Genomic DNA, 15,872 nt, shown 5'->3' on the forward strand with positions numbered 1-15,872 from the left:
GCGAATCGAGAACGTCATAAAAGGACACAGATCATGATAAAATGAAGCTAATTGTGTCTATTGAGTAGAATGCATATTCGTGTAATTTATAATAATAGATGTCGAAATACAGGTATTATATCAATTAACTCGCTTGTCTGTGAAATAATATATAGATGTTTTATCTCTTTGCTAGATTAGTGGTATGCATACAAATGGTAATGAACGTATAAATAAACCGAATATAGGTTTCAGGTGAATATGTAGCATTATTTAGTTGTCACTATAAGTTGCTTCGGGTTTCAGGCTCCGTTCCACAATTTCTGAAAAAGTATTATTTTGAAAAATGATTCGTGGTTCGATGAATATATACCAAATGTCAAAAAATTCTACTCAATATTATGGTTTGTAATTTCAGGCTTGGTAGTCGGAAAAATTACAGATTTCTTTCTACCTATATGTTTTTCCATATCACTGGTATCTTTGGGCGAGGTTCTGGATGTTTTGTAATATGTCGGTTGGGGGACTTATACCGATGACCCACTCAGCAGAAAGTAAAATGGGGTCATCTCAACACCCAGACAAGTGGGCATTAAACTTGAACCAAACCTCAAACCTGGACTGCGACTGGACTGGCACTATCTTTCGGGTTTGAAGGCTGTACATTTTTGCAGAGGTTTATGCATAATGAGTAATCTTCCAGTCATTCGAGTCATCGGCGATTACTCAGGATGCATAAACGTCTGAAGAAGCTAGCCACTCGAGCTAGCCAAACTTCAGGAAGAAATTCTAAAAATCGACGGCCTTCAAACCCGAAAGATAGTGACATTGAAAATCTCGGCCGCAAAAACCCTAGTTTGTCAAAAGAGTACTGGTGTCATTTACCAACAAGTGAGAGTATACGTTTGAAGTGTCAATTTTAAATAAACCGTTCACTGATGTGGTGGTGAGAATAAACAGCGCAACTTGTTATACGTTTGTGTAATTCAAGAAGCAACAATCAGAAGTGAACAATAAGAATTCAGCAAGAACCACCGATCGAATAAACAATTTTTAAACCAAAACTTCAATATACTTACCATTGCTAAAGATGTGACCAGATAACTTATGTGTGTGAAAATAATCATCATTTGTTATAATCTTCTGTTGATGGCATAACGGTTGGAGAAATATGTGTTGAAAAAACCATTTCACAGATTTAGAGTTGAGTAAATTGACTCGAAAGTTGAAAAAATTGAAAAAATATATTAGTGAATATAATAATGAACATTTTGCCAGAAATGTCTGAGACTAGCGTGCACAAACCGAGGCACAAACGTACAGACCGCGATAAGTTACACTTTTGGTATAAGTGTTGATAAATAATGAATAATTCTCATAAAAACGACATCTATACAAATACATTTGTATTAGTTTTGGAGCATTACCAATTCCTGATTCAACTAAAAACTTCGCAAAATACAGCGAATGGAAAATACCGATGTCGGAATGAAAATAGTTCATTAATATATATTTTTTTCAGTATTCATTCGTTCAATTTTAATATCACATCTAGTCCAACTCCTTTCACTTGTGCTCGTAAATCCTCGTACGTTTCTTTTTATACCCTCTTTTATAATGTCAATGTCATCCACTCGTTCTATCTAGTTATCTGTGACAGTGATGGTTTTTTACTTATCCGACTCCGTTGAATGAAATTTACACGAGGTTTACACGGCGCTACTTTCGAAACGAGAATCAGGAGGTGTTGTGCTTGATATTTCTAAGGCCTGTGACCGTGTGTGGCATGAGGGTTTGCTGGCCAAACTTCGATGCTATGGCGTGTCTGATATCTTCTTTGTGTATGGCTCTTCAGCTTCCTGAAAGAACGTTCCCTGCAAGTGGCCGTCGATGGATATCTCTGGAATACTTTCACCATCAACGCTGGTGTTCCATAGAAATCCATATTGTCTCCAACCCTTTTTTTATTGTTTATCAACGACTTATTGGAAAACACCAAGAATCCAATATATTGCTTTGTTGACGACAGCACCCTTGTCTCGACATTCCATTTTAATTCCAAAGCATCGTCTACGGAGGCACAACTTCACTGGCAGTAGAAGGTTGCATATCTTAATGAGAATCTAGAAGTCATTTCGGATTGGGGTGGAAGTAACAAGGTTCAATTCAATGCCACAATAACCCAGGCATCGGTTTTCTCCAAGAAGATAAATGTCTCCAAACCGGATATAATAATGTCAGGTCAGACAATTCCGCTTTCTTCTTCGATGAGTTTGTTGGGGGTTAAATTGGACACCAATATGTCTTGGCACAATCATGAAGCTGGCATTTCAAAGGCTGCTTCTTAAAAGCTCGGAACACAGTTCCGAACCAGAAAACTGTACACACCTCAGCAACTTTTGATGTTTTATAAAGCTCAGATCAGACCTTCTTTGGAGTATTGTTCTCATGTATGGAGCTCTGCCCCAAACATACCTTGAAGTTGCTGGATTCCATCCAGAAGAGAGCCATCCGCCAGGTTGGAGACGCGAACATCACCTGTAACCTCGACAGCCTGGAACATCGAAGAAAGGTTGGAGAGTTGTCTCTCTTCTATAGATACTTTCAAGTGACTTGGCACATTTATTCCACCAAGAGCAGTACATAACAGAAATACGCGACGGACTGTGGCTGCTCATCGTTCTGAGGTTAAACTCAGTACACTTCAAAATTTACTATTTAAGAACTCTCTCATCTGGAGAACTACGTTCATGTGGTTTAAACTTCCTGAAAACATTTTTTCAAATGGATTTAATCTCCAGCGATTCAAATCCAATGTGAATCGCTACTTTCGCACAGGCACCGCTCTGAGAGCACCTTAAGAATTTTCCTATAGTGCTTGTGTTTTGTTCTTAAAAACAAAACGTTTGGGAACTACAGGATAGATGTTTATGCTGTTCAATTGGATTTCTACTGGAATAATTTTAAAATTACAAAGTATTTAGCAACAATGATAGCAAACAAAATGGAAAACCCATAAAAGCTGAAATCTTGTGGATGGGTATGTTATTGAAACATAAGTCTGATCTATGAAATGTAATAATGAAAGAAAAATAATGATAATAAATATAATAAAAGTGCAGATATGTATACAGGTTGTAACTGAATAAGTGTAAAACATTCAAGGAGGTGATTCCTCATCGAAAAAAAGATGGGATCTTTCATATAAAGAAAGTTCATTGGAGCATCCCTTGTTAAGATACAGCCCCCTAAAGGGGGTACATAAAATTTGTATAACAATTTTTTTCACAAGCAGTGAAAAAGTTACAATATTGAAATTAACCTGACGTTTTGTACTACCAAAAAGACACTTAGCCATTAATTTATTTGGTTCACCCCATGGTTGCAAGGGGTGGAAAACGCAACCCCTAAAATTTATTTCCAATGTAACTTTTTGTCTTATCATTTGTTTACCATTTAAAAATTTATTTCCGATAGACTGTTTCATTTTAAACAAAAAATGTCTCTTGTGTTTTTTGCCCAAAATAAACCAGTTCGCAGCAAAACATTATTTTACGAACAACTACAGAGATACATCGTCATAAATGCGAACTGGATTTATTGTTATTTTGTAGTTAGTACCTGCATTAAACGATTAATGGGTAATAAACAAAACTAATTCATTAATAACAAAACACATGTCTACCTTCAGACATTACGCATGCGTTTAGACGTCGGCGCATTGAGCCACGTATTCGCTAAAATATTCCTGGAGTCTCTCTGATCACCTTGCACGCATCGATGATGCGGTTTCTTAAGTCCTCTACATCGCGAACAGGAGTACGATAAACCAAATGCTGTAAATGACCCCAAATAGAGAAATCGGGAGAATTGGTATCCGGGGATCGAGCGGGCCAGTTATGTGGTCCTCCTCTACCTATCTACTGATTTGCGTATGTTTCAGGTAAATGCTGACGTGCTACTTGACTAAAATGTGCGGGAGCCCAATCATGCATAAAAAACATATCCCTTCTGACGCCCAAAGGAACTTCCTCCAGCAGTATTGGATGCACTTCTCTTGCCTCACCATTCAATCGAGGAGGTAGAAAATGATGCCCAACTAAATCATCCCCAATAACTCCGAGCCACACGTTAAGAGAAAACTGTTTTTGATGGTTAGTTTCGACAATAGCGTGAGGGTTTTCATCAGCCCATATGTGGTAATTATGAAAATTAATAATCTTGTCCCGAGAAAAACTACATTCGTCTGTGAATTCTATCGTCTTCAGAAAGTAACAATTTGAGTCTAATCATTTCCAACATCCAATTGCTAAATTCAAGACGGTTCGGAAAGTCTCGCGGTAACAGTGCCTGTACTTGTTGCAGATGGTAAGAGTATAAGAGTTGTTCCTTTAAAATTCGAAATACCGTCATATGATCAACATTTAGCTGGAAAGCAATCTTTCTAGTACTGGTAGTAGGTTGTTCTTCAATCAAATTAAGTACTGCTTCCTCAAGCTGTGGTGTTCGTACTTCTCGATGGCGACCATAATCCTGCGTTCTTTTGTCGAATGAACCATATTCTCGTAATCGTTGATGAAGTCGAGCAAATATTCTATGTGAAGGATGCTGCCGTTGAGGATACATTTCAGCATATCTTCTAGAAGCTTCTAACCCATTCCCCTGCGACAGATCGTAAACGTAATGCATATCAGCCATTTCCTCATTTGTGTATGCCATTTTAATAACAAGTGAATTATTAAGTACCAAATTAAGAAAAGAACAACAACACACAATTAGTATTAATTCCATTTCGAAATTTCACAAACTGACAGCGTCATACCAATTTAATTGTCACTATCGCTACTAGATAGATTAGTTTCGTATTTTCGCATTAATGACGATGTATCTGTGTAGTTGTTCGAAAAAATAATTTTTTGTTGCAAACTGGTTTATTTTGGACAAAAAACCCAAGAGTGATTTTTTGTTCAGAATGAAACAGGCTATCGGAAACAGATTTTTAAATGGTAAACAAATAATAAGACAAAAAGTTATATTGGAAATAAATTTTAGGGGTTGCGTTTTCCACCCCTCAAAACCATTTGGTAAACCAAATAAATTTCTGGCTAAGTGTCTTTTTGGTAGTATAAAACGTCAGGTTTATTTCAATATTGTAACTTTTTTAGTGCTTGTGAAAAAAATATATGTACCCCTTTAAAGGGGCTGTATCTTAACAAGGGATGCTCCAATGAAATTTCTTTATATGAAAGATCTTACCTTTTTTTTCGATTAGGAATCACTTCTTTGAATGTTTTACACTTATTTAGTTGCACCCTGTATATATAAAATTCGTTAAAGAATTTAAGATTTGTGCTGATATTTATGGAATTCAGCAGCGGCATGGATTTCCAAGATTTCCAGTCAAAATGTACATCGCATTTTTAAAGCCAGACAACCCACATCCAAATCATTCTCAACTTCATATGATGAATCAATCACTATGGTCACTCTCTTTTGTTTATTAAACTGCAATACACTAGCTTCTTCAAGCGTGTCATGCAACGAATAAAAATAACCCCGAAAAAATCTCTCTAGAATTTCGATTGCAGTTCTTTCATACACATTCAGTTCGAAGGTTAGATAAGATATATTTCACCTTCAGGTACACATGGTATCGTCATAGTCAATATAAAAATGAATACACAGATACTCATAAGGATGCAATGGATCGGCGAGTATATATCTGAATAATGAAAGTGGTGAAAGTAGTAGTCGATACAATCATAAGTGATCTTGTATGGTTTACAGAATACTAAAAGTATTCCACTTTGTTCCAGACCAATTCTGGAAGTTCAAAAAAATGTTCAAGTGGAATAGGAAAAGAGACCACATGTTTATTTCTAATTTCTAAGTCTCAGATTCAGAGGTTATGAATTCTTCACGTTACGTTACGCAAGTTTTTACCAAATGATTATAGTTATTATTGTATAACTGCAAAAAAACATACTTAACAATACCTAAAAAGAAAATGAGGTAAGAAATGAAACAACATGAAAGTTTGGTATTCCTACAATGTTTATGAAAATGTTTATATCAAATTGAAAACTAGGTATTACGGAAAAAACGTATGTAAACTTAACGTAACAGTAAAGGAATATCTCAGTTAAGTAGGTAGTTGATGTGCAAGACAAAATGAGATGAGAGAAAACCAAGGAATAGAAAGTATACGAGAAAGGAGCCCATTATTCAGAAGATAAAGAAACAAAACTAAAGTTGTACTGATGTAGTAGGAAAAATGAGAAATAACACAGAAAGGTCTAAAACGATTCCCCTTTAGAAATAAAGATTACTTGTGCAACAAAAGATAGCCTAAAAGATATAAAAGATCAGCACATGAAATTGTGAATGTATTTTATAACCAACAGTGGTCATATAATTTTAATTCCTGAAGGAGCAGAAGGAGAAAAGATGAAAAGCAAAACGTAAATCATGAAATTATGAAACAACAAAAATTATTTGGCGCTCCGGGGCGACTCCATTGATTCCAGTGGCACATTTGCTTTTTCAGTTGCAGGCAAACCCGGAAGAACCTGTTGATCTGCCAATGTCTTCTTTTTCGTAAAACGAAATGAAGAGTGGAGGCTGGAGGCTCTAATAAATTTAAGACATCGCCTGAGCACTTAGTGACACGACTATCGTCAAAGTTAAAACAGTCTGTTTCATATTCGACCATTGCGTAATATATATATGTGTATATATATATATATATATATATATATATATATATATATATGTATATATATATATATATATATATATATATATATATATATATATATATATATATATATATATATATATATATATATATATATGACGTGAAGTCTTATCTGTGTATAAAGAAGCTGATACAATCTGAATTATTAACTTCTTCAATGCCTATTCAGAATATGTAGCATGACAAGATAAACCTGGGTAAAATCATAAAATGTATGTATTATATGATATTTATTGTGGACATCCATCAAAATGGATCATTTTGAGTTTTTGATTAGAAGTTCCTCTTGGCTAATTTCAATGATTCAGGAAGCGACAGAATCAGGGAATTTCCAGTAAGTGACTCGTTACATCTGATAACACCTCCAATAAACAGTTAGAAAACATTTCAAGAGTTCTAATTACCTTTTAAATAATGCGGAGCTTTTATCTGAAGAGATAAACTTCCCACAGAACAAGAAAATGCCTTATCCAAACACAGCCGGAAATCACAAAAACGCCGCCCACTTAGATACAACTCGAAAAACACTAGCTGAAGAAGGTATACCATCGACTCGTTATTCCACTGTTTTGTATTCTCGTACAGACTTATTGTTTCCTGTGTGTGTAGCGTAGTCAACGTATTACGCAAGCATCTAACATAACCACCCGAGTGAAAGTAGATTCAATCTAGCCACCTTGATTGCTGTATAGAGTTGCATAAACCGACGTAAGATCAGGCAGGCATGGCTGGGTAAACTCGCGAAACAACTGACTGCCGCGAATAAGATTCACTTTTCTACTAAGCTGAAACGAGTCTTGTGGAGTTGGCTGTGGCTTTTGCTCGGCCAACTAGACGGCGGTCACGATGACGGTGACGTCGTCGTAGGTCAAGTTGGAGAATTGAGAGTCGGTTTCTTCTTTGTTCTCGTCATCTCGAAAGAAAAAATCGCAGCCAGCGAGGAAGGAGGTTTGCGCCGGTACTCGAACATGGAATTCTGCTTCTTTAAGCGAATGATGATAATTCATTAACTCTGTCCGAGGTCGTTGTCTTCTCCAAGGCCAAGTGAGCGATCCGCGGAAAGCTGGTCGAGCTGGTGACGAATTCGCTATTTTGAGTCGGCTGCAGGAATGGTCCCTGGAGCACGCCGAGTACCGAAAGTGTTTTGAAAGCGAGTTTCAGAATAACAGATATTACCTCAAGAAACACCTTATTGTGAGAATTTCACTGAAGAGTTTTACAAAAACGCACCACGTGGCTCGCTATATAATAGCGACGAAGCTATTGTATAGCAAAAGATGTGTTGTGTTTCTGTATTTTTTTTTGTGAAAATCCCACAAAGAAGTGTTTTTTGTACATTATGTATTTCCATCAAGTATCAGATAGATATTACTTCTTAACGAAAATGAAAGAGAACTTTACACAGAAGTAGGAATATCAGACAATTTAATTCACTTCGATAAGTCACTGTCTAAATTCACAAGTATTCATAAGTGACTTGTATAGGGTCTTCCAACAGGGATTTACGAACTTTGACAATTGATATTTGGCCATCTTGTTGAAGCTACATCTGTCAAATTAGTCAAATAATGTCAAATTGTTTCATCAAAATGGGTATTCTGTTTGGACAACGTACCGCGCAGTTCGTCCATTTTATGGTTGCCATAATCGCCCTACCGAGAAAACTATTTGCAATGTGGTGGATGAATTTGAGTACACTGTTTCAGTAAACGATCGACCTACACCCGTAAGTTGACGAAACGCAAGATCTGCCGAAAGGATTACCGCTGTCTATGAGAATGTGCAGGAGAATACGAGACAGTCGATTTTGCGTCGCTCATTCGCATCGTGACTTGGGCTGGCACCCGTACAAAATTCAACTGATCCAGGTACTGAAGGTAAACGACCATAGACAACGACATGTGTTCCACATGATATCCAAGATTGTCCAATTCTATCTAATTCTTATTTAGTGAGAATAAAATTGATAAATATTATTGAAAATGGGTGTGCCCGTGTGAGTCAAATAGCAGGGGAGCCCACGATGCAAAATGGGGATTTACTCGAGCGTCATAGAGACCTATTAGGTTGCAAAGCTTAGATGATAAGAAGAAAAAATGTTATATAATATATACCTTTTCATCGGTGGGGAAAGCTGCTATAGATTATCAAATATGTAAAAAAAACTGTTTTGCATGGACATACTCGAGCGCGTCAGATATTGATACCATCAATGTCCTACGTATTTTTAATAATGTTGGTATGTTAATCTGATCGTTTGCATGGTGTGGGTGGTTGTACGTAAGGGTTAAAAATGGAGAAAAAAATTTAATCGAGCCCGTCAGATTTTCTAAGGGGATGTTGAGTGCACCAAAAAAAGCTCTCATTCAATAATCTGCCGATTTCGATCTGACGCAAACTCGCGGCCATTATTGTAATGTGCAAAAAAAATCGTAATTTTGAAATACTCAAGCGCGTCAGATCAAGATATATATGGTTCATCTTTATGTTTTAGACGTGCTGTCTCATAATCTGACGATTATCTAGAGGGATTCGCCTAATCTGACAAAAAATATTTTTTAATTTTTTTTTTAATCATTGAATCAATTGATTAATTATTGAAGAAAAGAGAAATGAAACTTTCTATGTTTTTAACCACTTTTATTTGTAACTAACGTTGCAGTTACTTATACAATATATAAGTTTGAAAATGTCCTTATAGAACGAAACTACAGTAACGTTAGTTACAAAAAAAAGTGCTAAAAAACATAGAAAGTGTTAGTTACTAATAAAAGTGGTAAACAACATGGAAAGTTTCATTTCTCTTTTCTTCATTATGATTTCCTACCACGTAGTAACACCTACATCTATCAATTCATTGATTAATTATTCATCACCTTCAACTTCATCACGAACGAATCTCTGTGATCAGCTGTGATGGCGTCATGGCAACAGAATTCAGAGTAGGGACGGAGTGAGAGAGTAATAGATAGAAAAAAAGTGAAAAATGAATAGAAACGCGGAGAGAGAAATATAGGCATCACGCAGCTGCACGCATTAAACTTTCTCGACGAATTTTTGCTATTTCGGCTTGCGGAAATCGTCAGATTATATATTTTTCGATATCCTTGAATTATTTTCTTCAAAATAAAAAATAAAATAGCTACGCTCGAGAATGTCGAGATGACGTTTTTTTTTACAACTTTGCTGCCCTCCCCTTTCTTTACGTCACTCTCAAATTGTCAGATTACTGGAATATACACTTTTTAGCATGTTATTAACTCACCCTACCTTAATCTGACGCGCTCGAGAATTTCTGATGATCAATTTTTTTTTACTAATCTGATCCTTTATCCTTCACGGGCGGCCTTAAATATGGGGCTCGTATTTGGTGGAGGTACTTAACCGGGTACAAGGTATCCCCCTGTATATTGATCTGCCGCGCTTCAGTAAATCCCGAAATTCCCGCTTGGGCTCCCCTATTAGAAAGCCCTGAAGCAGATTCTGAAAAACATATTGATAACATTTAATAGTGAAATTAGAAAACACGATATTGAAGTTTCTATTATCTAAATATCTACCTAAAATCATTCACATCAATTAAATGAAATTAGTAGTTATGATGTCGTTATGATGTCCTGAATAGTAATTTTATTTTTATGAAATTTTTGGTATTATTATATAGTATTATTTCCTTGAAAAAAAATTATATTGTTTACACTTTTCTTGAGCCATTTTTGTTCCAACTTTTGTCTACTGCTCCTTTTATAATTAAGCTATATCCGAAACTCTCAAGCTGGTTGAAAACACATTCTTTTGGTTAACCTATAATCTCATTTTTACCCTTGTTTTCATTTCCATTAATTTGACTGTATTACATTTGATTCGTCAACTTTACACCAGAATAATATGTCACCACACACAAGCTGATAATATCAGCTTCGGTGGATTTTTGTTTATTCTAAGCCTCATAATACTAAGTTTTTTTTATTAGACATTTGATTTTGTAACAATAGAAGGTCTGTATTTTTTTTCGCTATTTATGAATAAACATTATTATTATTATTATTATTATAATATTTGTTTTCAGTGTAAATATCACAATTTCAATACTTGTGATGGCAGCTCATCAGTTACTACTATTTTTGCATTATTCTCAAAGTTGAGAGTTTGGCAAAGTTTTCAAAATAACCTTTAGAACTGAGAACTCCTTTTAAAATATTTGAGAATTTAACTCTGCCTTGTTTAAATATGGGTTTGTTAATTTTGACCAAACTTTCCGCAACTTGATCATATACATTTTTTGTACAATAGAAAACAATTAATGGGGATCATGTGAAAAAATATTGCGAGATAACAAAAAACTTCTCTTGAATATTCTCATAGAAACAATGAAAAATTTATAACTCAAAAACTACAATGAAACATATCACATAAATGGGTTATTCTGATAGGTTTTGAGGTGTCCTAAAAAAGTTAGACGTATTCGTTTGGGCCACCTTGTAAATCCTGTAGGTATTTGAGATTTCTGAACAGTCCAATTAGAGTTTAGAATTCACACACTTTTTCAGATATGAAAATTACCCTGTAGACCCCTTGTCGCGGTACACATCGAATGGGCAATCTTTGAAGAAATATATTATACCTATTTCATTAATATTTCTTCCTAGGATTATATAAATGAATATTGTTAATGTATTCATTTGGAATGGAAAATATTGATTGAACGAAGTATGAATAACAATGAGGACCTATTTCGATACTTCATTTATATCAAGTCTTAAAAAACGAATTTGATAGTTCAGTTCACAACGTTCAACTCTGGTGAAAGAGAATTCGCTAGGTTACGTAATACATTTTTATTTATCAATCAAGTGCTGACTAAACATAACTAATGAATATCATATGAGTATTGAAATTATTCTATATGGGAAAAGAAGGTCATTTCAGTTGTTCCGCGAACAGTATATCAGTTGTAATATAAAGTTTTCCATAAAGTGTAATATATGTTATATATATGCTATATATATAGATGAAAACTTGATAAACTATAAGTAGATTTCTTGTAACACAGGCATACAAAAAAATTGTTGGAATTTAGTATTTCAGTTTATTTGAAATATATTTTCTTGGTCAGAGTAACATTTATTTCATCATAATTTATTTGCAATGAATTTGATAAATTGACTCTTTCCAATTGAATAATGTCTTGTTTATTTGAAATTGAATTTCACCAATTATTCAAATGAATATGAGTATTTATTTTAGTCAAATTTTACGAATATAAGTCTGCTAAAAAAATTGATCTATTCAGTGCATATAATGCACTGTTTGGAACCTTTGGTGTAATGAATATTACTGGAGTTTTTTTCCCAACACCAAACCGTTATTTTAACACCTCGACACGTGTTTCGATCACCAGGTGATCACCTTCAAGACGAAGATTGCAGTAAATATACATACAATGTTGCCCTTATTTATACCATAGATATAGGTAGGAACCTGCTAGGAACCTGCGGCTTAATTGTCTTAAAATTAATTTCACAATGTTGCCTTATCTACTAGTCCAGTAAATCTGATAACTAACAATATCATTTCAACAAGCTATATAGTATATAGTACTATTAGGTATTGGTTCACCATCGTTATTTATCGTTATTATTATGTTGACTTATTTCTAAGCTTTCATAGGCATCTAAATACCTGTTGTTGTTAACTTGTCTAAGTACTTAATCCTATATGCACTGAAGTCTATGGAATGGTTTTGTTGGAAAACATGATGGGCGACTTCTGATTTTTCTGGTCTTCCATATTTTAGTTGTGCTAAGTGTTCCTAATATCTCATTTTAATAGATCTTTTCGTCTTTCATAATACTTTGCATCGCAGTCCTTACATTTAATTTCGTAAATTCCAAACTTTTCCGAATTCTTGACTTTGTCTTTTGGATTTCCTAAAATGCTCTGCAGTGTATGACTTGTTTTAAATACCACCTCCATACCTAGTTCTTTGAAAATACTTCCAAAGGTCTTCGTGTATTTTAGCGTACGTATTTGAAGAAAACCAATACAATAGTAGCAACTACATAATATTTTGTTGGGTTGCATAATATATTTACATGCTCGTAACATTTAATCTTTCCACTTTTCTTCCTTATTAATCATCCTTAATTATCTGCAATACCCCTCGGAAAACCGTTACTGACTGCTATTTCCTGTATTTCACTTTTTCTTTTGTAAACCTCTCATGTGTGAGAGGAAACGTCAAAAAACGATGTACTAGAAAATTCAATCCAGCACGTTCGTGCTATCCCCACAGTGTTATGAACTGCCAGGAATATACCTATAAATGATTGTTATTTTCCAACTCATACGTGAATTTTATTGATGGAAGTCTGTAATTTTTAATCATAGACATTTTTGTTATCGAATATAACAAAAAAATCATCCATATACTTCAACCACAACCCAGGGAAATGCTTTGACGTTTCTTTGTTTCCACTTCGAATTTGCCCATGAACAGGTTAGCCAGGTAGCCGTTCTGTCCTGTTGTTCATAAAAGCAACCTTCTGCCTGGAAACAGTTTTGTTTCATACACAAATTAGTAAGAGAAACGAATTCATCAATTTCGTTATTATTGAAATTATTTTTCTAATTCCCTGAGGTATTGCAAGGTCTGTGGAATTGGGACGCTAAGAAAGAAGTAACATTAGAAGAAACTAAAATCTCACCTACTTGCAGAAAGATGTTTTTTGTATGTTGATATCAAAATCTGGTTTCGCAATAGGGAAGATTTCAAATTCCCTAGTGAGCCATTTTGTTATTTGGTAGGTAGGATATCCAATAGCTATCGTGTCAGCTATTGAGATTAAACTCTCTTAATATTCAGTTCAAATGAATATTTATTTTTTTTTCTCTCAATATTTGCATTGAGAGTTATGGACGTCAAATTAAAACATTTCATCGATGTTCTTATCCACCTGCATATATATGCAAAGTAGTATTTAAATAAAATCAGGAATGTTAACTACTCGTATATCTTGAATGTAATTGTATTCCAAATATACATTCATTTGGTCCTTACTGATATGGTTGGAAATATTTGTACCTTCAACAGTTCAATTGAGCTGAAATGGTTATTTTTACTTTCATACTTTCATTTGTGTAACGTTAATTCTGGTCCTTTAGTTTGTTTCTGACAAGTATATTATTCATTGAAATTCAGCATTTTTATTTGAATATACCACTTCAATTATCAAAATTGAATTTACTTGTCTGAGATAATTAACTTTTCCTGCAAATATTTCTTTCATGAATGACATAAATGATATTGATTTTACTATTTACAATGCCTTCGGGAGGGTATATTATTAAAAATCACAAAACGTTTTTGTTGGAGCATTCCAGCTTCTCTTTCGAATACCATAATCAGCAACGTTTATGTTTCGCAGGAATCTGTATAACCTCTAATCCTTCATCAACTATCAATGTACCGTATGAAGGCTATTTTCTGGGTTTTCTGGCCGTGGTCTGCAGGTTTTTATACCTGACGTTTCCTATAATGCTGCGGTAGACATTTTCAAAGGCTATGTGGTAACCTGAGCAGGTGCTCTGTTTTTGTTCCTGTTGTATCCAATGCATTACCTGATACTTCCGTACTGGGTGCTCTATTCGGCCTAAGATGGAAAACAGAGGTTGAATCTTTTGATGCAATCAACTGATTTTCAGCCTTTCCCGTTTTAGTAAATGTTCACACTTTTTTATTCATACATCATAAAGACCTATTATTATTATTTATACCGTTCTTAATAGTATTACCTAAAATTATCCACATGCTTTTGGATCCCTATTGCCTATTGTGGGTACCTTCTTTGTTGGAATCATGTTCGGCTACAGTCGACTTGTCGGTTTGTCCGAGCCGACAGTTTCTCTTGTGTTCTCCTGAGTCGCTATACTTCGTTTCGTGGTTCCGATATAGACCGACTCGCAGCTACATAGTCCGGTATACTGCTGGCGTTGCTAGAGGTTCTCTAGGGTTCTTCGCTGACCTGAGACTCTGCCTGATGGTTTTTGTTGGCCTGAATATTGGTTTCACGTGTTTCACTAAGATTCTACCAATCCGGTGGTCTGTGACATTTTTGACATAGGGAAGGAAAGCTCTTCCCTTGACTGGCCTGGCTGGGGTTGCTCTGGTGTTCTCTCTCGTGGATCGTATGTCCCGCTCGAATTCTCTTTCACTCTACCCAAAACGTTTGAATGCATTTTTCAGGTGATTTAGTTTTTCAGGCAGACCATGTCTCTAATCTTTTCGATAAAATGCCATGAGTCCTTAATAAATTATTAGGTATTTTCTATATGAGGCTGCAATAAGGTTGTCAGTTCATAAGTTGGTGAACCTATCGCGTTTATGAAAGGTTCACCAACCGGGAAAATAGCCTTCATACGGTTATCTCCGGCCGTGAAAGTTTACATTTTTATATCAATGCACCTGTTCCCCGAAAATAACAAATTATATGTCTTAATGAATATCTGGAAGAAAGTTGAGCTCGGTGTGACTATAACCAAGTATAAATTAAACCTAAGAGAACGCATGCATCAGTTTTTGTGATTGAAAAAAGAAAGAACTCGCAAGAATTTTGCTGGCTGAGTGTCAAATTGGAAAGTGTTATTTTCTTGCACAATCTTGTTTCTGAAATAATCACAAATTTGAATGTCTCAATGTTTTCTTTGCAATACCCTTTACAAATGTGGAGCTCCACTACCAAATTTCATTTGAGGCTACTAGATTCTATCAAAAAATGAGCTAGTTCTCCGGGCATCTTCTGGCAGAACTTATGAATCTTCATGAAAAAAAATAAAGATCAATCCAAGGATGCTTTCCGATAGCTTGCGTCAAAAAAACATTTTCGATAATCAAGAAAGTTTTTTGTTGAATACGATATATTGAAAATATTTCTTCTATAGTAGACAAACGACTGAAAAAAAAGGATAAAAATAGTTTCAGCAATAACACAGTGACTCGGTTTGATAATCCAGTTGAATGAAATAGGCAAAAAGTAAATAACATTGCTATATTCACTGGCCTAGATTGAGGTTTTAGATGCAGTTTGTCACACCTTTTATAACCTAATTGATTTGGGGTAGACAATAGTGCGACACA

The 15,872-nt window shown here is 34.9% G+C and overlaps 1 protein-coding gene across 4 annotated transcripts in view; it reads right to left on the bottom strand.

The window, feature by feature from the left end:
• The window catches only part of brat (tripartite motif-containing protein brain tumor), a 587,103-nt gene that overhangs the window by 212,015 nt on the left and 359,216 nt on the right, over positions 1-15,872 (bottom strand). Inside the window, exon 1 of one of the 4 annotated variants that reach the window (XM_074183194.1) lies at positions 7,141-7,508. The exons of the other annotated variants lie outside the window; for them this stretch is intronic. The gene's annotated coding sequence lies outside the window, so the exon portion shown is untranslated. Of the gene's footprint in view, positions 1-7,140; positions 7,509-15,872 lie in introns of those variants that run through there. 4 annotated transcript variants of the gene reach the window in all.

The sequence above is a fragment of the Leptinotarsa decemlineata genome, unplaced genomic scaffold (genome assembly GCF_025532065.1).
Source record: "Leptinotarsa decemlineata unplaced genomic scaffold, Ldec_3_MD MMD2_tig00026336_RagTag_RagTag, whole genome shotgun sequence".
Classification (NCBI taxonomy): domain Eukaryota; kingdom Metazoa; phylum Arthropoda; class Insecta; order Coleoptera; family Chrysomelidae; genus Leptinotarsa; species Leptinotarsa decemlineata.